General features: G+C 48.1%; 1 protein-coding gene and 1 long non-coding RNA gene across 2 annotated transcripts in view; both read left to right on the top strand.

The window, feature by feature from the left end:
- Positions 1–4,169: 4,169 nt before the first annotated feature.
- Positions 4,170–7,627, top strand: LOC128348177 (uncharacterized). The gene is made up of 2 exons (XR_008317984.1): positions 4,170–4,296; positions 7,073–7,627. It is a non-coding gene; the product is annotated as an uncharacterized LOC128348177 (long non-coding RNA).
- A 10,294-nt stretch (positions 7,628–17,921) lies between these two features.
- SEMA6B (semaphorin 6B) overlaps positions 17,922–20,660 on the top strand; it is a 261,480-nt gene continuing 258,741 nt past the window's right edge. Inside the window, exon 1 of the mRNA XM_053294577.1 lies at positions 17,922–18,150. The gene's annotated coding sequence lies outside the window, so the exon portion shown is untranslated. The remainder of the gene's footprint in view (positions 18,151–20,660) is intronic.

Genomic DNA, 20,660 nt, shown 5'->3' with positions numbered 1-20,660 from the left:
TTAAACCCTGCTTCCTGTTTGTCTGGACTCACCTGAGACCCTTTTGGAGGAAAAAGTCCACCCCAACTGCGACACCTGACCCCAATGAATGCCCCCTAAATCTGAGACTCTGAGCAGCTGGGGCTTGCAGCCTCTCCTCCAGATGGACCTTCAGGGGGGTGAAGAGCCCCCCAAATCATGGGGACCCAATGCACCCCAGAGGAGCTCCTGTCCTATCTCTATCATCAGAGGCAGAGGCTGGAAACAAACCTCTCCATGCAATAGAGGGAACCAAAGTAAGTGGAACATAGGAAGCTGCCTTATACTGAGTCAGACCCTTGGTCCATCTAGCTCAGTATTGTCTACACAGACCGGCAGTGGCTTCCCAGTCTCTCTCAGCCCTATCTTGGAGATGCCAGGGAGGCAATTTGGAAGCTTCTATTCCCAGAATGGCCCCATCCCCTAAGGGGAACACCTTATAATGCTTACACATGTAGTCTCCCATCCAAATGCAAACGAGGGTGTACCCTGCTTAGAAAATGGGATAACACTGTTTTTATGTTAGTGTTTTAATTAATTTTTTTTAAAAAAAAAATCAGATTTGTTTTTATATTTTTTGCTCAATATTTTAATGTGTCTTTTTTATAATCTTGTTTTTAAATTTTATTGTGAGCCATCTTGGGATTTTCTTAATGAAAGGCGGGGTATAAATTTAACAAAAAATACAATACAATACAATAAATAATTCATGCTTGCTACCACAAGACCACCTATTGGCACAGCAGGGAAATGGCTTGACTAGCAAGCCAGAGGTTGCCGGTTCGAATCCCCGCTGGTATGTTTCCCAGACTATGGGAAACACCTATATTGGGCAGCAGCGATACAGGAAGGTGCTGAAAGGCATCATCTCATACTGTGTGGGAGATGGCAATGGTCAACCCCTCCTGTATTCTACCAAAAGAAAACCATAGGGCTCTGTGGTCACCAGGAGTCAACACCGATTCAACAGCACACTTTACCTTTACCACAAGACCAGCTCTCCTCCCATAAAAGTTCCTTCACCAGGCTCTTGGCTTGGAAATGTAAAATCCATGTTTTAAAATCTTTTATTTTCGTTTATCCAGTTATATTTGTAAATGTCTTATTTAAAAACTGGGGGAAAGTCAGTTTGCTTTTTGTAAAAGAAATAGATAGTTTTTCTCAGGTTAAATAGTTATTGTGTTCATTTTATGGAATTTCATTGCATGAAAACGCGTTTGATATTTTTCTTCATGGAATTAATCTAAACCAATTCAAAGGATGTGAACTGTTGACAGAAGCACTTTTGAAAGTGAAGCGAGGCTATAGCTCAGTGGTGGAGGATCTGCTATGCATGCAGGAAGTTGCAAGTCAATCCCTCTGGCAGCATCTCCAAGTAGGGCTGAGCAAGACTCCTGCCTGCAGCCTTGGAGAGCCACTGCCAGTCAGAGTAGATGGACCCATGGTCTGACTTGGTATATGGCAGCTTCTTATGTTACCTATAGTCCTAAAGTGGAATAATTAGAGGCATGACCTCTCTGACCCTGAGGAAATACACAGCTACCAAGGCTAGCAGTCACTATCCTCCATGAATTTGTCTAATCTCTTTCTAAAGCCATCTAGACTGGTGCCCATCCCCATATCCGGTGGCAGTGAGTTCCATAGTTCGACTTCGCATTCTGTAAAAATGTGCTGTCTTTTGTCTGTCCTGAATCTCCCAGCATTTAGCTTCAACCGATGACCCCAGGTCTTAATATGAGCATAAGAGCCTTTGTGCATGCTCCGAGGTACTGTCTGTCTGATTCATAGAGATCTGCTATCCACTGAGTCAGAACCTTGGTCCATCTAGCTCAGTTTCATCTACACTAGCTGGCCGTTAGGAGTGTATGAGCCGGCTCAGTTCAAGTCGGGATCGATGTCGAACCGGCTTGGCTCGACAAGTTCAGGGTTGAACCAAACCAGGCCAGGTTCAAACTGAACCGCTTAGGAGCTCTAGTAGTAAAGGGGAATCCAGTGAGGAGGGTTCCCCTTTACCAGTAAAGGGGCAGGGGGCTTCCCTAAGGGCAGAGCAGGCAGGAGGGGAGTCAGTTACTACTTACACGTCCCATTGGTGATGGTGGCTGTGGGGTGGTGGTGGCACCCCACCCTCACTGGCCTAATCCAGATTAGCCAGCCCAGTTCAGGCCTCCTCTGGCTCGATTCGGGCCTCTGCACACGTGTGGAGGCTATTTTAGTGACCTATGTGCATGAGAAACTGGGCTGGAGAAGGCCCAAACTGGGCCACCACCAGCCCTGGCTACTCTAGGGGAGGCCAGTAGAGGTGGGGACGATCCACACCATCCCCACCCACCCTCTGCCAGCAATGGGACTTGTAACTGATTCACCTCCTGCCTGCTCTACCCTTAGGGAAGCCCCCCTCCCCCTTTACTGGCAAAGGGGAATCCTCACCGAATTCTCCTTTACCGATCCGGTTCAACCGCCAAAATGGCTTGGCGGTCGAACCGGACCGGATCTGTTTCGACTGGAACCAAAACCGAACCAGCCCGGGTCAGTTCGAATCCAGTTTGGATTTGAACCAAAACAGGCAAAACCAGTTTTGTGCGCATCCCTACTGTGAGTGGCTCACCAAGGCTTCTGGCGGGAGTCTCTCAGCCATAAATGGAGAGGCTGCCAGGGAATTGACTGAACCCAGGACCTTTTGCATGCCAAGCAGATGCTCTATCACTGGGCTATGGCTCATAGAAACATAGGAATATAGGAAGCTGCCAAATACTGAGTCCGACCATTGGTCCATCTAGCTCGGTATTGTCTTCACAGACTGGCAGCGGCTTCTCCAAGGTTGCAGGCAGGAATCTCTCTCAGCCCTATCTTGGAGATGCTGCCAGGGAGGGGACTTGGAACCTAGATGCTCTTCCCAGTGGCTCCATCCCCTAAGGGGAATATCTTACAGCTCACACATCCGTCTCCCATTCATATGTAACCAGGGCAGACCCTGCTTAGCTAAGGGGACAAGTCATGCTTGCTACCACAAGACCAGCTCTCCTTCCTCCATCCCCTCTGTTGCAGGAATGAGTCTTTGCATTAAATCACCACACCTCCCAGATCGCCTCTGCTTCAAATTAAGCCTTGTCTCCCCTTTCCTTTGACCGGTGCAAAAACCTTTTTTTTTTTTTTTTGGCCTGACACTTGTCACCTCAGGAGAGAAATTACTCAATGCTTCTGATTTCTGAGCGGGATTCTGGCTCCCTCGGTCTCGCTTCAGTCACAAAGGTTTTTACTGTAAAAAAAAAAAAGATTTATCGGTGAGGCTTTACAAGAAAGCAGGGGGAGAGGATGAGCCGGAGGAAGAGCAAATGGCGATGAAATCGCTCTACTCCCCCTTGCCACTTCTCTGGCTTGCCCTCCATGCCACTGAGTCCCCTAAACAAGACGGCCTCTTGTAGACCTCCGTTGCGCCTCCATTGGTTATTCTGACCCACATCACCTACATGAAAGAGCTTCCAAACCTTCCCCGAGGAGAGGTTTGTGTCTTTTTGCAGCCTAAATAAAACACAGGAACATCATGTCCTCTTTGTGCTAGAAGAGAGAGCAGAAATGAGGGATGCAGAGCAAAGAAAAGGGTGGGGGGATGAGAAACCTGCCCACTTTCAACTAAAGGAAATCAGTGCAGACCGCATACCGGCAGCAGGCGTCCTGTGCAAAGGTCTGTCTTTTCTTCAACAAGGCATGAAAGGGTGACCTGTGTCCTTTTCCATCACAAAGGCAGAGCCAAGAATAGCAGAAGGAATGGATGTGGAGATCAAGAAGATCTTCACCAAGAAGTACCAGACTTTGCACAGAAAGCTGAGCTTGGGAGGGCCAAACTAAATGTTATTGGGGACTAGAACACAGGAGCATAGGAAGCTGCCTCCTACTGAGTCAGACCATTGGTCCATCTAGTGCAGTATTGTCTACTCTGACTAGCAGCAGCTCTCCAGAGTTTCAAGCATGAATCTTTTTCAGCCCTACTTGAAGATGCTACCAGGGATTGAACCTGGGACATTCTGCATGCAAAGCAGATTCTCTACCACGAATCAGTGGCATGGGCCTTATCCCCAAACAATAAAAAACAAACAGGAAGAGGGAGACATTTTGAGGGGCTGGTATCTCTTTAGGAAACCAGTGTGTGTCTGTGTGTTTCTGTGTCTGTGTGTCTGTGTTTATTTTTTTCCAGGACTTGTTTTGGTGGCTGTGTGGCTTTCAGTTTCAGTTTCTCATTTGCCTCAAGACAGACAGTGGGAGGAGCCAGCTAGGGCTGAGGTGAGTCACACTTGGTGGGAGGGGCCACATTCCTGTAGAGCCTGGTTCCTTCAGTTTGAAGCCTACTCTCTTCATAAGAGGTGGCAGCCAGGGAAATTAGCAACCAGAACTTAGCGAACAGGAATTAGCAAACAGGTTTCATAGGAGTTTTGTGTGGAATTTCACCGAGAAATGTGCAGTGGAGCTTGAAGGAAGCCCCTCTTGATCACAAGGAGACCAGCAGGAGGTGAAGTTAAGTACTACTCCCTCTTTTGTGGTCTCAAGAAATAAAGTTTAAACTGCTCAGTAGCTGACAACTTCAGCTAAGATCTAATTTCCAAACAAACTCCAAAAACTCTAAACAGCCAACAAAACCGGTCATGAAGGTAGAATGCCAGAAGGGGAGGGGGAGGTTCCCAGTCTATTGCACAGAGTGTTGCACATATGACTATCTGCTTGACAGGAAGAAGTTGTGGGTGTGTGCTCGGTGCAAGGAATCCCTGCCTCTCAGGAAACAAGTTTGTTCCCTCGAAGCCAAGGTGGCCGATCTGGAGAAGCTAAGAAGTAGATGGACATGACCTTCAGGGATGTGGTAGAGGCATCCTACTCCCAGGCTCATGGGCTTAAGCTGGCAGAGAGAATTGAGATCTCGGGGAAGGAGGATATAATTCGGAGGAAGAGAGAAACACTCCCTTGAAAGGGATGCCTTCTGCGGATGATGAGCCCTTATCCTCTCACACGGGGGATACTCCTCCAGGGGATGGGGGCCTCCTAGTAGTGGGTGATTCGATTATTAGGGGTATGGGCTTAAAAGGAATGGGACAAGCCAGAGGCAGGAAGAAGACTGGGGTTCTACCTGAGAGGCCGGGGACTCTTTTCCCACCTGAAACTCCCTGGTCTGAGCCAGGAGGTTTGCCGACCCGGCCCAGCCTCCTCCCTTCAGTCTTGACCAGCAGAGAACAGCGGCTGCTGGGATTCCTGCTGCCAGCTTGAGCCACAGGCCTGATTGCCCAGATGAACTACAGCTGTGAGCAGAGGTGCTCTTACCCCTGGACTTCCCGTCCAAAGTCCAGGGCCTCCAAACCTCCTGCCCCCCCCACAAATCATCTTTAGTCTGTCTTGGGTGGTGTGGCTTGTGCCCTCAAGGACCTGCGTGTTAAAAAATAATGCTTAACTTGCAGCAGGGAGACCTCCAAAGGCCTTTAGATCCAGGCTCCAAAATTACCCTCTCTCCTGTTGTTGCTTCCCTGCCAGTGGTATTTAGAGGCATCCAGACCTCCGGACTTGACTGCTGCAATGTGCTCTATGTGGGGCTGCCTTTGTGCGTAGTCCGGAAACTGCAGTTAGTCCAGAATGCGGCAGCCAGGTTGGTCTCTGGGTCATCTCGGAGAGACCATATCACTCCTATCTTAAAAGATCTACACTGGCTCCTGATAAGTTCCCAGGAAAAATACAAGGTTTTGGTTATAACCTATAAAGCCCTAAACGGCTTGGGCCCTGGGTATTTAAGAGAACTTCTTCTTTGCTATGAACCACACCACCCATTGAGATCATCTGGAGAGGTCCGTCTGCAGTTGCCACCGGCTCGTCTGGTGGCTACTTGGGGACGGGCCTTCCCCGTCACTGCCCCGAGGCTTTGGAACGCACTTCCTGCTGAAATAAGAGCCTCTCCATCTCTGACAACTTTTTTAAAGGCAGTCAAGACACATTTGTTCACCCAGGCTTTTAATAAGATATGGTTTTAATTGTGTTTTTAATAGTTTTAGCGTTTTAAATTTTAATTGTTGTAATGTTTTAATCTTATTATCTGGTTTTTAAAAAAAAATTGTTTTGTTGTAAACCACCCAGAGACTTGGGTTTGGGGCGGTATACAAATGTGTTAAATAAATAAATAAAAACAAATAAAATCTTGCCTCTGAGGCTGGAGGTGGCCTATAGCTACCAGACTAGTAGCCATTGACAGACCTGTCCTCTATTAATTTGTCCCCCTCTGGCTGGGGGGGGGGGTGAGTCCCATCAGCTGGGCTCCAGGGCCCACGTGAGAGGTGGGGTCTGGGGTGTTTGGGCTTAAAAGGACTGAACACAGTGAGGGCACCATTAGGCGGGCCACCAAAGAGGTAGGAAGGGTACCTGACTGAGGTCTGAGGGGAAGTTACGTTTAAGGTCCTCCAGTCTTCGTCTTAGTGTTGCTTTTCCATAGTCATTGTGTCAGGCTGCTCACAAGGATGTGTCTGGTCCCTCTTGCTAAGGATGGAGCAGGGGGCGCGTTTGATGGGGTTGGGGCGGCCATTTCGGTAGTGGTGGAAAATAGAGTATTGGGTGGTGGCAGGCCAGCAGGCCATAACAGGGGGAGGGACCGACAGGACAAGGTGAAGCGGCAAGTTGGACGACTGGAGCAGGGGTGTAGCAAAGTTGGAGTGGGCCCAGAGACAAGATTTTAAAATGCCCCCCCCCCCCCCACTGAAGCTCAGCTCAGGAAGTAAAGAAATCTTAAATGAGGCTGAATAATGGTAACAAAAAGCATAGTGTATGTATATGTGTGTGTGTGTGTGTGTGTGTGTGTGTATACACACACACATATACATATACACACACACACATACACACACACACACGAGACAGACATGCTGTTTTGGTAGCTCCAGGTCTTAAACACTCACATCAATTTCGGAGGATGAATACAACTGAAGGAAGTCTGGGCGGGTGCGCAGCTGGAGGAGTCAGTCATGTGACTTGCCTCGGGGGGGGCCCAAGGCAGTGGGCCCCCAGACAACTGTCTCCCCTTGCCCCGTTACAGTTACGCCCCTGGACTGGAGTGCAAAAGGAGGAGATGTGATGACTCCCAAGGGGGTCGTGGAGGAGGATTCCTCAGATGAAGACCCAGAGCAGGGGGAGCAGGTCGAAACTCCGGTCAACTCAGCCGAGCCAGAGCTGACAGGCCTGCAGGCCCCTCTGCCTCCTTTCCTCCCTCCTCCTGATGAAGACTCCGAGGCCGCTGAAGTCATGGTGCCTGCCCCAGATCCCCGACAGCGACGTTTGGCCAGAGTACAAGCTCAGAGGGAGGAACGCCGTAGGTTGGAGAGGCTGGCCGGAAGGAACAGGTGACTCTGACCTGACTGCCCCTCCCTGACAAGGCCAGCTGCAGTGATGGGCGGGACACTCAGCACACTGCCTATTTAGAGCAGCCTGAAATCTGGTTCTGCGCTGGAAACAACATCCATGGTGACCAGCCCTACTGTGAGCAACCTTGACCTAGAAATCTGGACCTGTTTGTTGTTTTCTGACCGTGATTCGTGTTTACCCCTGATCCTGTGAAATTCATGCTGTTGACTTCTGACAACATTTTTGACTACTCTCCGTCTCTATTCCTGTCTGTTGGCTCTCCCTTCCCATCTGAAAAGGGTGGTTTTCGCAGCTGCTGGGCTGTCGGCCAAGGCAGGTCATTACAGGAGGACTGATCTTGAATTCGATAAGACACAGCATAGAGTCTGTCTGAAGGCCTATGCTGTGGCAATACGTGCAGCAAGGAAAGCGGTTTTCTTCTGTGCGTATTGCATCTGCAAGTTCTCGTCCAGCAGAGCTGTTCCAGATTGTTAGGGGTTTAACTCAAACACCTTCTGTTTCAAATCTGTTTCTGGAAACCATGTCTCACTATGACACATTCAATGAGTTATTTGCAGATAAAATCTTCCGCACTGAGGCTGATCTGGACTCTAATATTTCTGCAGGGCCAGGTAGGGAGGTATCCAGCAATCCCTCTTGCAAGATCAGTTTGGATCAGTTTTGGTTTGTGACTCCTGTGGATGTGGACAAGCTGCTTGGAGTGTTTCGGCCTGCCACCTGTTCTTCGGATCCTTGCCTAACATGGTTGATTTCATCTTGCAGGGAGGTTTTTGGAGCTGACCTAGTTGATATCATTAATACCTCAATGAGGGAGGGAAGGAAGCCACGTTGTTTGAAGGAGGTGGAGGCTAGACCTCTTCTTAACAAGCCCACCCTGGATCCCCTGGTGATGGAAAATTATAGACAAGTCTCCAACCTCCCATGGTTGGGTAAGATGATTGAGAAGGTGGTGGCTGACGAGCTCCAAGAGGTCTTGGAGGAAACTGATTATCTAGACCCATTTCAAACTGTCTTTAGGGCAGGCTAGGGGGTTGAGACAGCCTTGGTTGGCCTGATAGATGACCTTTGCCAGGGAATTGACAGAGGGAGTGTGACTCTGTGGTTCTCTTGGATAGTGGCTTTTGACACCATCGACCATGGTATCCTTCTGGATTGCTTGAGGGATTTGGGTATAGGAGGCATTGTTATATAGTGGTTCTGTTCCTATGTCCCTGGTAGATTTCAGATGGTGGTGCTTGATGACAGTTGCTCTTCAAAATGGAGTCCCTCAGGGCTCCATTCTGTCACCAATGCTTTTTAACATCTATATGAAACCACTAGGTGAAGCCATTAGGGGATTTGGTTTTAGGTATTATCAATATACTGACAACACCCAAATCAATTTCTCCTTGTCATCAGTATCAGGAAATGACATTAGTCCCTTAAATGCCTCCCAACAGGTAGAGCTGTGCACAAAACCAGCTGGCCTGGTTCAGTTTGAGTCAAAACCAGACCAGAACCAGACTGGACCAGTCCGGTTTTGCCCCACATCAAACTCCCCAGTATGGTTCAGTTTGGGGAGGATCACATTTTGAGTTTAAACATTTTGAATTTTTTTTTTAAGTAAACTCAAAATGGCTCACGGACCCCCCAAATGGCCGGGGGGGGGGTGATGGTTGGCCTGGGGTTGAGCTGAACCGGGAGTTCATGACCCAGCCATGCAGTGACCCATTGCGCATATGTGGTGGCCTCCAAAATAGTCATCGCAACTGGGAAAAGGCCTGGAACGGGCCAAAGAACACCCAAACCAGATAGTTTTTGGCATAAGGAAGGATGGCAGGGGGAGGCAGAACCCCCATAGACCCCCCTCTCATGGCCTTGGAGAAGCCCACCCCCCACTCCAGAGGGGGTAAGTACTACAAAAACCCTTCTTTAACTCAAAATGGCTCACAAACACCCCAAACGGCCCGGGGGGGGGGTTGGTGTGGGGTCGAGCCAAACCGGGGGTGGTTCAGCTCAACCCTGAATCTTTGAACCAAACCAGTTCAATGTCGAACATGTTCGCCATCAAACCAGTTTGCACATCCCTACCAACAGGCAGTAATGGGCTGTATGAGGGATAATAAACTGAAGCTGAATCCAAGCGAGACAGAAGTGCTCATTGTTAGGTGTCATAATCTGCAAGACGGGATAAGATCTGCAAGTTCTGGACAAGGTAACACTCCCCCAGAAATAGCAGGTTTGTAGCTTGGGAGTGCTCTTGGACTCGGTGCCTCAGGTTGAGGCTGTGGCCAGGAGCACTTTTTACCAGAACTTTGTGATCGATTTGACAACTCCATCCATTCCTTGAGGAGAATGACCTGGAACTGTGGTACACCAGCTGGTAACCTCCAGGTTGGATTACTGCAATGTGTTCTATGTAGGGCTGATTTTGTACATAGTTCAGAAACTTTGGTTAGTTTCCAAACTGCAGCAGCCAGATTGGTCTCTGGGGTATCCTGGAGAGACCACATTATGCCTGTTCTTAAACAGTTGCGCTGGCCACTGATATGTTTCTGGGCAAAGTACAAAATGCTGGTTATAACCTTTAAAGCCCTGAATAGCTTAGGTCCGGGTTACGTGAGAGAGTGCCTTTCTCTATAAGATCCCCACCACTCACTAAGATCATCAGGAGCGGAACACTTTTGGGTGCAACAGTTCATCTGGTGACAACCTGGGATCAGGACTTCTCAATTGTCACTCCTGGGTTGTGAAATGCGCTCCCCATGGATACGAGAGGATTATCTTCCTTGGAGGCCGTCAGGAGAGCCTTAAAGACCCATCTTTTTAGCCTGGCTTTTAATGATCTCTAGTTTGAATTTGAATTTTAATGACCTTTAATCTGGTTTAAATGTTTTTTCTCATTTTAATGGTTTTGTTATGTATGTGTTTTTATTTTAATGTAAACTGCCCTGAGCCACTTTAGGAAGGGCAGTATAAAAATTGAATGAATGAATGAATGAATGAATGAATGAATATAGAGAAATGGGTCTGTTAGGGGCATGGAGAGGTGGGTTTGTGGCTTATGTGTTGACCAGACAGTGATTTTTCTGCCTGCTGAGAAGGGTATGGATGTCACACAGCACCTAGATAGGCTGTTAGGCAGTGCTGGGGAGGAATCAGCTGCCTTGGTGCACATAGGCAGTAATGACGTTGGGAAATACAGTCAGGAGGTCCTGGAAGGCAAATTTAGGCTGCTGGTAGCAGATTGGTCCAGGACCCCCAAGGTAGCATTTTCAGAAATGCTATCTGTTCCATGTGCAGGTACAGTGAGACAGGCAGAGCTGAGGGATTTCAATGTGTGGATGAGACGCTGGTTCCGGGAGGAGGGGTTTGTGAGATTTGTTAGGCACTGGGATACATTTTGGGGCAAGCAAAGCCTGTACAAAAGGGATGGGCTCCACTTGAACTGAGATGGAACCAGACTGCTGGCGTGTAAAATCAAAAAGATTGCAGATCAGCTTTTAAAATAATGCCTAGAAGATAGCCAACAGGAGTTGGGCAGTATCCTGTTTGGCAGATGCTATCCCTTAAGGTGTGGGGGTGTAAATGCTTCAGATAAACCAGAAGGGAACAGAGTAGAACCAGGTAAAGAGCAGACAAAAGGATGTGCTAGCCGGTCAAAGAGACCAAATGGCTATAAGAAAAAGAGCACACACCAGGGAAGAGATTCAGCTTATAGGTGCTTTTATGTCAATGCCAGAAGCCTCTGAGCCAAGAAGGGTGAGCTGGAATGCTTGGTTGCTAATGAAAACATACTGTAGATATAGTGGGCATAACAGAAACATGGTGGAACAGTGAGAAGCAGTGGGATATTGTTATCCCTGGATATAAACTCTATAGAAAGGACCGGGAGGGTGAATTGGGGGTGGAGTAGCACTGTAAGTTAAAGAAGGAATAGAATCTAACAAGCTAGAAAACCTAAGAAGACCGGAGTCCTCCACAGAAACTCTGTGGGTGACAATACAATGCCTGAAAGGAAATGTGCTATTCGGAATGTGCTATCTCTCTCCTGATCAAAACGCTGACAGTGAATTGCAGGAGGAAATAAGGGAGGTGTCAAAGAGAGACAGAGCTGTAATAATGGGTGACTTCAATTACCCACACATAACTCGGTGAATTCACAGTCAGGTAATGACAAACAGGCCAAATTTCTAGATACGCTGAATTACTGTGCCCTTGAACAGTTGGTCATGGAACCGACTAGAAAAAGGCGACCTTGGACTTAATTCTGAGTGGCACCCAGGTGCGTGATATCAGTGTAATCCACCCTTTAGGGAACAGTGACCATAGTGCGATCAAATTCAGCATACCTGTGGGGAGAGAATCACCAAGGAAGTCTAACACTGACACTCTGAATTTCAGAAGAGGAAACTTCTCCAAAATGAGGAGTATGGTGAAAAGAAAGCTGAAGTGGAAAATCAGGAGAGTCACTTCGCTCCAGAATGCATGGAATTTATTTAAAGCCGCAAGAATAGAAGCCTGGTTTGAATATATACCAAAAAGGAGGAAAGGTACCATCAAGTCCAGAAAGATGCCATCATTACTAACAAGTAAAGTCAAGGAAGTTATAAAGGGGAAGGAGAATTCCTTCAGAAATTGGAAGAGAATTGCACAAATGAAGTGAATAGAAAGGAACACAAACTCTGGCAAAAGAAATGCAAGGTGACAATGAGGCAGGCAAAAAGAGAGTTTGAGGAACATTTAGCTAAGAACATCAAGGGGAATAACAAAAACATTTTTAAATACATCTGAAGCAGGAAACCTGACAGGGAGGTGGCTAAACCATTAGATGATGAGGGAGTGAAAAGGATTAATAAGGAGGATAAACTAAATGTGTCCTTTGCATCTGTCTTCACGACAGAGGATACCAACAAGTGCATACCTGTGCCTGAACTGAGCTTCTCAGGGACAGAGACTAAAGAACTGAGTCAGAGAGAGGAGACAAGAGATGACAATACCCCAAACTATTTAGGGTAGCAAAATCCTGAATTGTTTGTGAGGTGCTCTAAAAGGATCTCTCCAAACTGGGGGAGTGGGCAACAAAATGGCAAATGTGGTTCAATGAAAGCATGTATAAAGTGATGCATATTGGGCCAAAAAACCCAACTTCACTAATATGCTGATGGCGTCCTGGCTATCAGTTACTGACCAGGAGAGAGATCTTGGGGTTGTGGTGGACAGTTCACTGAAAGTGTCGACACAATGTGCAGCCACTGTGAAAAGGACCACTTCCATGCTTGGAATAATTAGGAAGTGGATTGAAAATAAAATTGTAGACAGTTGCCCAAATGTGGCTGCACCTGCACCATAGATTTGTATAAGGGTGTTATGATATTAGCAGTTTTATTTTCAATCCCCTTTGAGAACTTTAGTTGAACTTTGGTCTCACCAGTTTGAGAACTTTGGTGGAAGAGCGGTATATAAATGTCCATAGTAGTAGTCGTTCTGACTACCATACCTCAAAAAGGACTTTGTAGAACTAGAAAAGCTGCAGAAGAGGGCAACCAAGATGAAAAGGGGCCTGGAGCACCTTCCTTACAAAGTAAGGCTACAACACCTGGGGCTATTTAGTTTAGAAAAAAGATGACTGAGGGGTGACATCATAGAAATCTATAAAATTACACATGGTGTGGGGAGAGATTTTTTTTCTCTCCCTCTCGCATAACCCTTGAACCAGGGGTCATCCCATGAATGATTGCCAATAAATTTAGAACCAACAAAAGGAAGTATTTTTTCACGCAACACATAAGTAACTCCTCCACTGTAAAGAGGCTGGGGAAGCCCTCATTTTAAAAGGGAAGTGCACCACAATTCGACTTCTGAATCACATTTTAGCACATCCCTAATACAGGGTACCTTTGTCGGGTGCGGAGGGAGGATGACAGGAGCCTTTATAGGTTGTAAATTTGAAGAAGAGATGAAATTGTTGCAGGCTTATCCACAGTTGTCCTCCTGCCTAGCAGAGTTTATCACTTGGCCGTTTCCAAGCTGTGCTTCTCAAATTCTCCCTGGAGGGCCCACTTTGGAAAAGAACTTCTACACTTCACTGATAACATGTAAAAACCATTTGTCCACAATGTCAGGCTACCTGTGGTGGCCGGCATGTGTGAGAAAGAGAAAGCATATGCAGGATTGCAACCAACATCACAGCAAAAACGATAGAGAGCCAGGCAGGAATGCAGAGACGGCTCCGTAGCTCGGTGGTAGAGTATCTACTCTGCTTGCAGAAGACCCCAGGTACCATCCCTGGCAGCATTTGTAGGTAGGCCTGGGAAATATAGGTAGGCCAGGTATGCAGTCTAGGGGTGCTTCTGGATCCAAACTTCTCCCTGGTGTCCCAGGTTAAGGCAGTGGCCAGAAGTGCCTTCTATCAGCTTCAGCTGATACGCCAGCAGGGCTGTTCTTATGTTCTTATCTGTTTCTTGAGATGAACGACCTCAGAACAGTCATACATATTTTGGTAAGCTCCAGACTGGATTACTACAATGCGCTCTATGTGGGGCTGCCCTTGTATGTAGTCCGGAAACTACAGTTGGTCCAGAATGTGGCAGCCAGGATGGTCTCTGGGTCATCTCCGAGAGACTATATAACTCCTGTATTGAAGGAGCTACACTGGCTGCCGATATGTTTCCAGGCAAAATACAAGGTGCTGGTTATAACCTATAAAGCCCTAAACAGCTTAGGCCCTGGGTATTTAAGAGTACGTCTTCTTCATCATAAACTCCACTGCCCACTGAGATCATCAGGAGAGGTCTGTCTGCATTTGCCACCAGCTCGTCTGGTGGCCACTCAGGGACGGGCTTTCTCCGCTGCTGCCCCGAGGCTTTGGAATGCACTCCCTAAATAAGAGCCTCCCCATCTCTGACAGCTTTTTAAAAGTCTTTAAAGATGCATCTGCCCCCCCTGGGCTTTTGATTAATATTGTTTTAATGGTTTTAATGCTGTTTTAAAATATTGTTTTTTAAAAAATTTAAATTATGTTGTTTAAAACTTTTTGTTTTTGTTTTAACTAATGTTTTACTTTCTGTTTTTCTTTTGTTGTAAACTGCCCAGAGATGTAAGTTTTGGGAGGTATAAAAATATGTTAAATAAAGTAAATAAAAATTAAATATTCCTGCCTGAAACCCTGAAGAGCTGCTGCCAGTGCCTGTGAACAATACTCAACTGGATGGACCAGGGACTCAGTATAAGGCAACTTCCTAAATACCTATGTCCATTTATGGACTGTCCTCATAAATGGGGCCAGAGCTCGGTAGTAGAGCATCTGTTTTGCCCATAGAAGGTCCCAGGTTCACTTCCTGCCTGCATCACCAGGTAAGGCTGGGAAAGACTCCTGCCTGAAACCTTGGAGAGCTGCTGCCAGCCAGAGCAAACAAAACTGAGCTCGATAGACCAAAGTACAGACTCATATCGGGCAGCAGCAATATAGGAAGAGGTTGATAGGCATCATCTCATACTGCGCGGGAGGAGGCAATGGTAAACCCTTCCTGTATTCTACCAAAAGAAAACCACAAGGCTCTGTGAGCACCAGGAGTTGAAATCGACTCGACGGCACCACTTTGACTTTAGTTTTACAGACTCAGTAGAAGGCAGGTTCCTATGTTCATATGTACTCAGAGTGGGGGTAGTAGCAGAAATACGACACTCTAGGTTCTTCCTAGGTAGAGGCCAACACCCTTTCCATCAGATTCAAAGCACTTTATTATGTAATAAGAATCATGGCCAGGCCTTCACCTAACACACGCAGGTGATGGGTGAAGCACTGTACAAAATGGTGGTGACATATTATATACTCATGCTTATCTTTAGGTTAATTTCTAGTTATCCATAGGCTCTTGTAAACTGAGCATCCTCTCCCACACCAAAGGACCAATCATGGTTCTTCTAGACAAGATACATTATGGTCCCAACTACGCATGTCCAGTCTTCAGAGTACAGTAATCCCATTGTTCTTTGTTCCCCCAAACCCCTCCTTAACAGACATTCCAAAAATCATCCGTTCATCCTAAACAGTAACTTTGGTTCACGTTCTCATCAGGGATTTGAGGCCTAGTAGCCCAGATTTCTGCTACAGGGCCATGGCACCAGCTTTTGTTTGTTGGTTGATCAAGCCACCTTTCGTCAAAAGAAAGTGTATAGTAGAAACGACGCAATAGAGACAATCAAACCCAGCCTCCAAACACAGTGGGGCGATTCTCACGATCAACAAATATCGGGCTCGCAGAGGCTAGCTCAATTTTTGTTGACCGTAAGAACCATCAGGCTCACAGCCGAGCCCGTGGTTCTTGAGCGGGTAACCCGCTCGAGAACCCCTGGTAAAAAGCAGGTGTGCGGCGCGAGCGCTCCAGCAAACCTGCTTTTTACTATTGTGAGTAGCCGCGCCGTGCCTTCGCCCCGCGCCTACTCATGAGTAGACCCCCGGCCGGAAGGCGAAAAACTGCCTCCCGGCTCCGGGGGTCTCCCGAGTATGCCCTGCGCGCTTGCGCAGGGCATACTGGGGCTTGCGGGGGCCGCACGGCCCCTGCTCCCCCCACCCCTTGCTGGCTCTGTCACAGAGCCGGCCATCGTGTGAGCGGCCGATCCGGCCACCCAGGGCTCCCTGCCCGCTCACCCCAGGAAATCGGGTCTCACTGATCGTGAGACCGGTCCAGTAAATTGCCTAGCACTGAGACATGACAGAGCAACTGTTTTGCCTGTAGGAGGTCCCAGGTTCACTCCCTGGCTGCATCTCCAGGTAAGGCTGGGAAAGACTCCTGCCTGAAAAATTGGAGCGCTGCTACCAGTCAGTGCAAGCAATACTGAGGGAGCGCTGCTACCAGTCAGTGCAGACAATACTGAGCTAGCTGGACTAAGGGTCTGACTCAGTAGAAGGCAGCTTCCAGTGTTTCTAGAATTCTGATGTGATTGTGGGAATCTAAATCACTGGGTGCAAAGGTCTGTCCATGCACAGGGGCTTTTCAGCTCTGCCTTCTAGTGGCCGCCACCATATGTCCCCTGGAAATGCCTCAAGTTCAGGGTCCTCCGGGCAATATCCTACCATTCTAAAGGAGCTGCTACCCTGGTAAAATGTCTCCTCCTCCCAGGCATCAAGAGAGTACTCCGCTTGCATAGAGTCGTTTGGATCATGGCCATCAGCTAGCAAACCACAATGCCGTGCCTTTCCTGTCCTCCTTGGGAACAGGTTTGGCAGCGGAGCAGGTGTTTGCTCCTGGAAATGGAGCATCATGTCGCAAATCGACACACCACGTCTCACTGTGATCCCCTCATGCTCAAGGAAGTATGCACTTCTAAAACGGATGTTTGCCTTGTCATTCACACAAACCTGTGCGCATGTGTACAGACATCTGTATGTGCACACAACACGATTTCAGAAACCATGTTGTGTTTACATACAGGTGTCTGTACACTTGTGCAAGTGTTTGTGTGAATGACAAGGCACGCGTTCGTTTTGAAAACACGACCACCTCAATTGCACAATAAAGATAGAGCATGAACTACTGTGCATGTGTTGAACGTACAGTGTGAATAACTCTGCATGCATACAGATTTGTCTATGCATACACTGCACACAGGTTGCACAAGTCTTGAAAGTAATGTGTGAATATCCTGGACCTTGGAGGTGTTTGAGCCCAAACCCCTTTCTTTTCAATGCTGCCCAGACAGATGGCTGTTTTGCTTCTGTTTGAAAATCTCCAGCGAAGAAGGAGAGCCCACCACTGCATGAGGCAGACTGTTCCACTGTCCAACAGCTCTTACAGTCAGGACATTCTTCCTACTGTCTAGCCTAAATCTGCTCCCTTGTCATTTCAACCCATTGATTCCAGGCCTGCCCTCTGGAGCTACAGAGAACAAATCCTTCTACACGGCAGCTCTTCAGATATTTGAAGACGAGAGTCGTGTAAGTTAAATGAAAGGCCCTCTTTTTCACTCATTCTGTTGTTATTGATTATATTTCTGTCCTGCTGGATATGTATGTGGCACTTTGAAGAGTAACGTTAGCCAAAAACACAGGTCCCTGCCCCAAGGAGCATCCAATCGCAAGTCTACAATTTAGCCTTTCTTTTTTAAACTTCATAACTTGCAACCCAGGCTGGGACCCGTAGACCTGCAGACCCTTCCCCGCCTCCTATGCATGGTCTGTGCTCCCAGGACAAAGCAAGACACCGGCAACACGGGTAGACCCAGTTGCTCAGGCCAGAAAGGCCGGCCAGGAAGTGGCTTTGCGTCCCTGACACTTGTGCCGCAAACATGTTTTGCGGCCTCACCCGATGCAGGTTTATAAAGTGCAACCCGCCTCGGAAGGACCTCATTTGCCTCTCTGCAATCTCCCCAGCAAATCACATAGATTCCGCGTCTTTTATGGATGAGCCCTATTAAGCGAGCATCTTTCTCTCTCTCTCTCTCTCTCTCTCTCTCTCTGCCTCTCTCTGCAGCACTGGGGTGACAAGGAACAAGATCATTACAGCAGAAGGAGGCTTGTGTGTGGGAGGGGTGGAAGCAGCCCAACAGCGTGCCTGGAGATGCTCAGTCTAGCCTGAAATGTACTTAAATCATTCCTGGGTAAACAATGAGCAGAAATGATTTGCAATTAGTTTCCATTAGTGGAACGTTGTCACTCGGGCTGCTTCCCATGCCATGGCTGGACAAGCTGGGTGGCCCCACATGACCTTGGGGCTGCAGGCCTGGAAGGAGGACGGGTCTCCCTTGACAAGAAAAAAGCAGAGGTACGAGGTAGGTGCTCCCACGGGGTCATGTTCGGAGGTAAGTACGATACGCTCGTGCATACGATCGTATCGTACTGACGATCGTAAGTACGATACAAAGTCGATACGATCCTCCCCATCTCTGGCAATTTTTGAAAAAAATCTGAAAACCCATCTTTTCACTTAAGCTTTCCCAGCTTTTTAAAATTGTCTGTTATAATTTTATGGTTGATTTTAAATTGTTGAATTGTTTTAACTTTTTATATCTGTTTTAATTGTTTTATGTTAACTGCCCAGAGATGAAAGTTTGGGCGGTATGAAAGTTTGATAGATAGATAGATAGATAGATAGATAGATAGATAGATAGATAGATAGATAATTAAGTAGCTTACAGCTGGGCTGTTTCTGTAGCTTTATAGGAGTCCCATCTCCGGGGAATGTTAGCCCATGGGGTGCTTGCAAAGTTGTCCTCATCAGAATGTCTCCACATATTAGAGAGTTCGGAATCCTCTGGGCTTGTATCCAAGCGGGAACGGAGGCATTAAGAACCCTCCATTACCCAATCTCTCACCATTCCACTCCAGGGGTAACAGAAGAATGATACTCTTCTCTGCACTGGTCTGACTCACTTGGAATTCTGTCTCCAGTTTGAGGCCCCAGATTTTAAGAAGGATAAACTGGGGTGAGCTCAGAGGAGGGCAAACAAGATGGCCTTGTTGTAGCAAGCATGGCTTGTCCCCGTGCTAAGTAGGGATGTGCAGACAGGTTTGGGGGTTTGAGGTTTGAGGTTTTGGTTTGGGGCTTCGACGGTTCAACCCTCGAACCAAACCTCTGAGCCATGTGTGCAGGTGCCCAGCCCCCAACATGGCCTCTGGGCCACCTGGTGACGGCCGAAAACTGGCCGGAGAGCGCCCAAAACGGGGTGAGGGGTGATTTAGAAGGTCGGTGGAGGGAGGGAAAACCTCCACGGACACACACATACACCCCCACCCCCTCCAGGAACTCCCCCGAGGGAAGTAGAAGGTAAAATAATAATAATATTTGCGGTCCGTGAACCCCCTGAACCCAAACCAAACCGGGGGGGGGGTTCGAGGGAGTGCCGGACCAAACTGGCATGGTTGGGTTCGAAGCTGATTCGGCCTCGAACCAAACTGGGCCAGCTGGTTTTGTGCACACCCCTATTGCTAAGTAGTGTCTGCCCTGGTTGCATATGCATGGGAGATAATGAGGCTATTCCCACGATCAGGCAAAATCGGGCTAGGGGAGTCTAGCCTGATTTTGCCTAATCACGGGAGCCACCGGGCTCGCAGGCAGTTAACCCACCTAAGTACCCCTCCCCTAAAACTGGGTTTGTGGACCAAGCACTCCCCAAACCCAGTTTTTTTTAAAAAATTGTGAGTAGCCATGGCATGGCTCCGTGCCATGGCTACTCATGAGGAGACCCCCGGAGTGGAGGCAAAAATCCACCTCCTGGCTCCGGGGGTCTCACCAGCATGCCCTGCACATTCGCGCAGGGCATGCTAGAGGTTCCGGAGGCTGATGAGCCAGCGTGGTGTAGTGGTAAGAGTGCTGGACTAGGACCGGGGAGACCCGAGTTCAAATCCCCATTCAGCCATAAAACTAGCTGGGTGACTCTGGGCCAGTCACTTCTCTCTCAGCCTAACCTACTTCACAGGGTTGTTGTGAAAGAGAAACTTAAGTATGTAGTACACCGCTCTGGGTTCCTTGGAGGAAGAGCGGGATATAAATGTTAAAAAAAAATACTCCCCCCAACCCCCGCTGGCTCCGTCACAGAGCCAGCAATCGTGTGGGCGGCCGATCCAGCCGCCCAGGGTTCCCATCCTGCTTGTGTACGGGGAGAGCGGGCTTAGCCCGCTCTCCTCACGCACTCTCACAAACCGGGTCTCACTGATCGTGAGACCCAGCTCAATATGTGCACACTGTAAGGTACAGGAGAATCCCAGTATTCGCTGCGGTCCGCATATAGTGAATCCACGAATAACAGGGCATTAGGGCTATGCCAATCGGGGGATTAGGTTCCTGGACTGCTCAGAATGGCCAGAAATGGGCCAGAAATTGTGGTTTATGCCCCCTTCCTCCCAATCACCCCCAATAGTGCCCTACCATGCTGATCCGAAAATCAGCCAAGAATCGTGGGTTTTGACCTATTTTTTCAACCAAATGGGCCATAAAATGGCTCCCAAACACAAAACTCCAAGGTCGTTTCTGGCTACCCCCAACCCATGGATACGTGGGTTTAACCCTTCCCTCTTGTTTCGTTTTTATTGAGGTTGAGTGCTAATTACCCGACCACGGAAACGCAGAACTGAAAGTGCTGGACCTGCAATTAACGAGGTCCTCCTGTATCACCCTGAGGGGATGGGGCCGCTCTGGGAAAAGTACCTGCCTGCTTGCATGCAGAAGGTTCCACATTCCCTTGGCATCTCCAAGGTAGGGCTGAGAGTGAGATGGCTGCTTGCAACCTTGGAGAAGCCACTGCCAGTCTGTGTAGACAATACTGAGCTAGCTGGACCAAGG

This window comes from Hemicordylus capensis, chromosome 2 (genome assembly GCF_027244095.1).
Source record: "Hemicordylus capensis ecotype Gifberg chromosome 2, rHemCap1.1.pri, whole genome shotgun sequence".
Taxonomy (NCBI): Eukaryota; Metazoa; Chordata; class Lepidosauria; order Squamata; family Cordylidae; genus Hemicordylus; species Hemicordylus capensis.
Note: the sequence above shows the minus strand (reverse complement) of the source record. Positions and strands in the feature narration are given on the sequence as shown.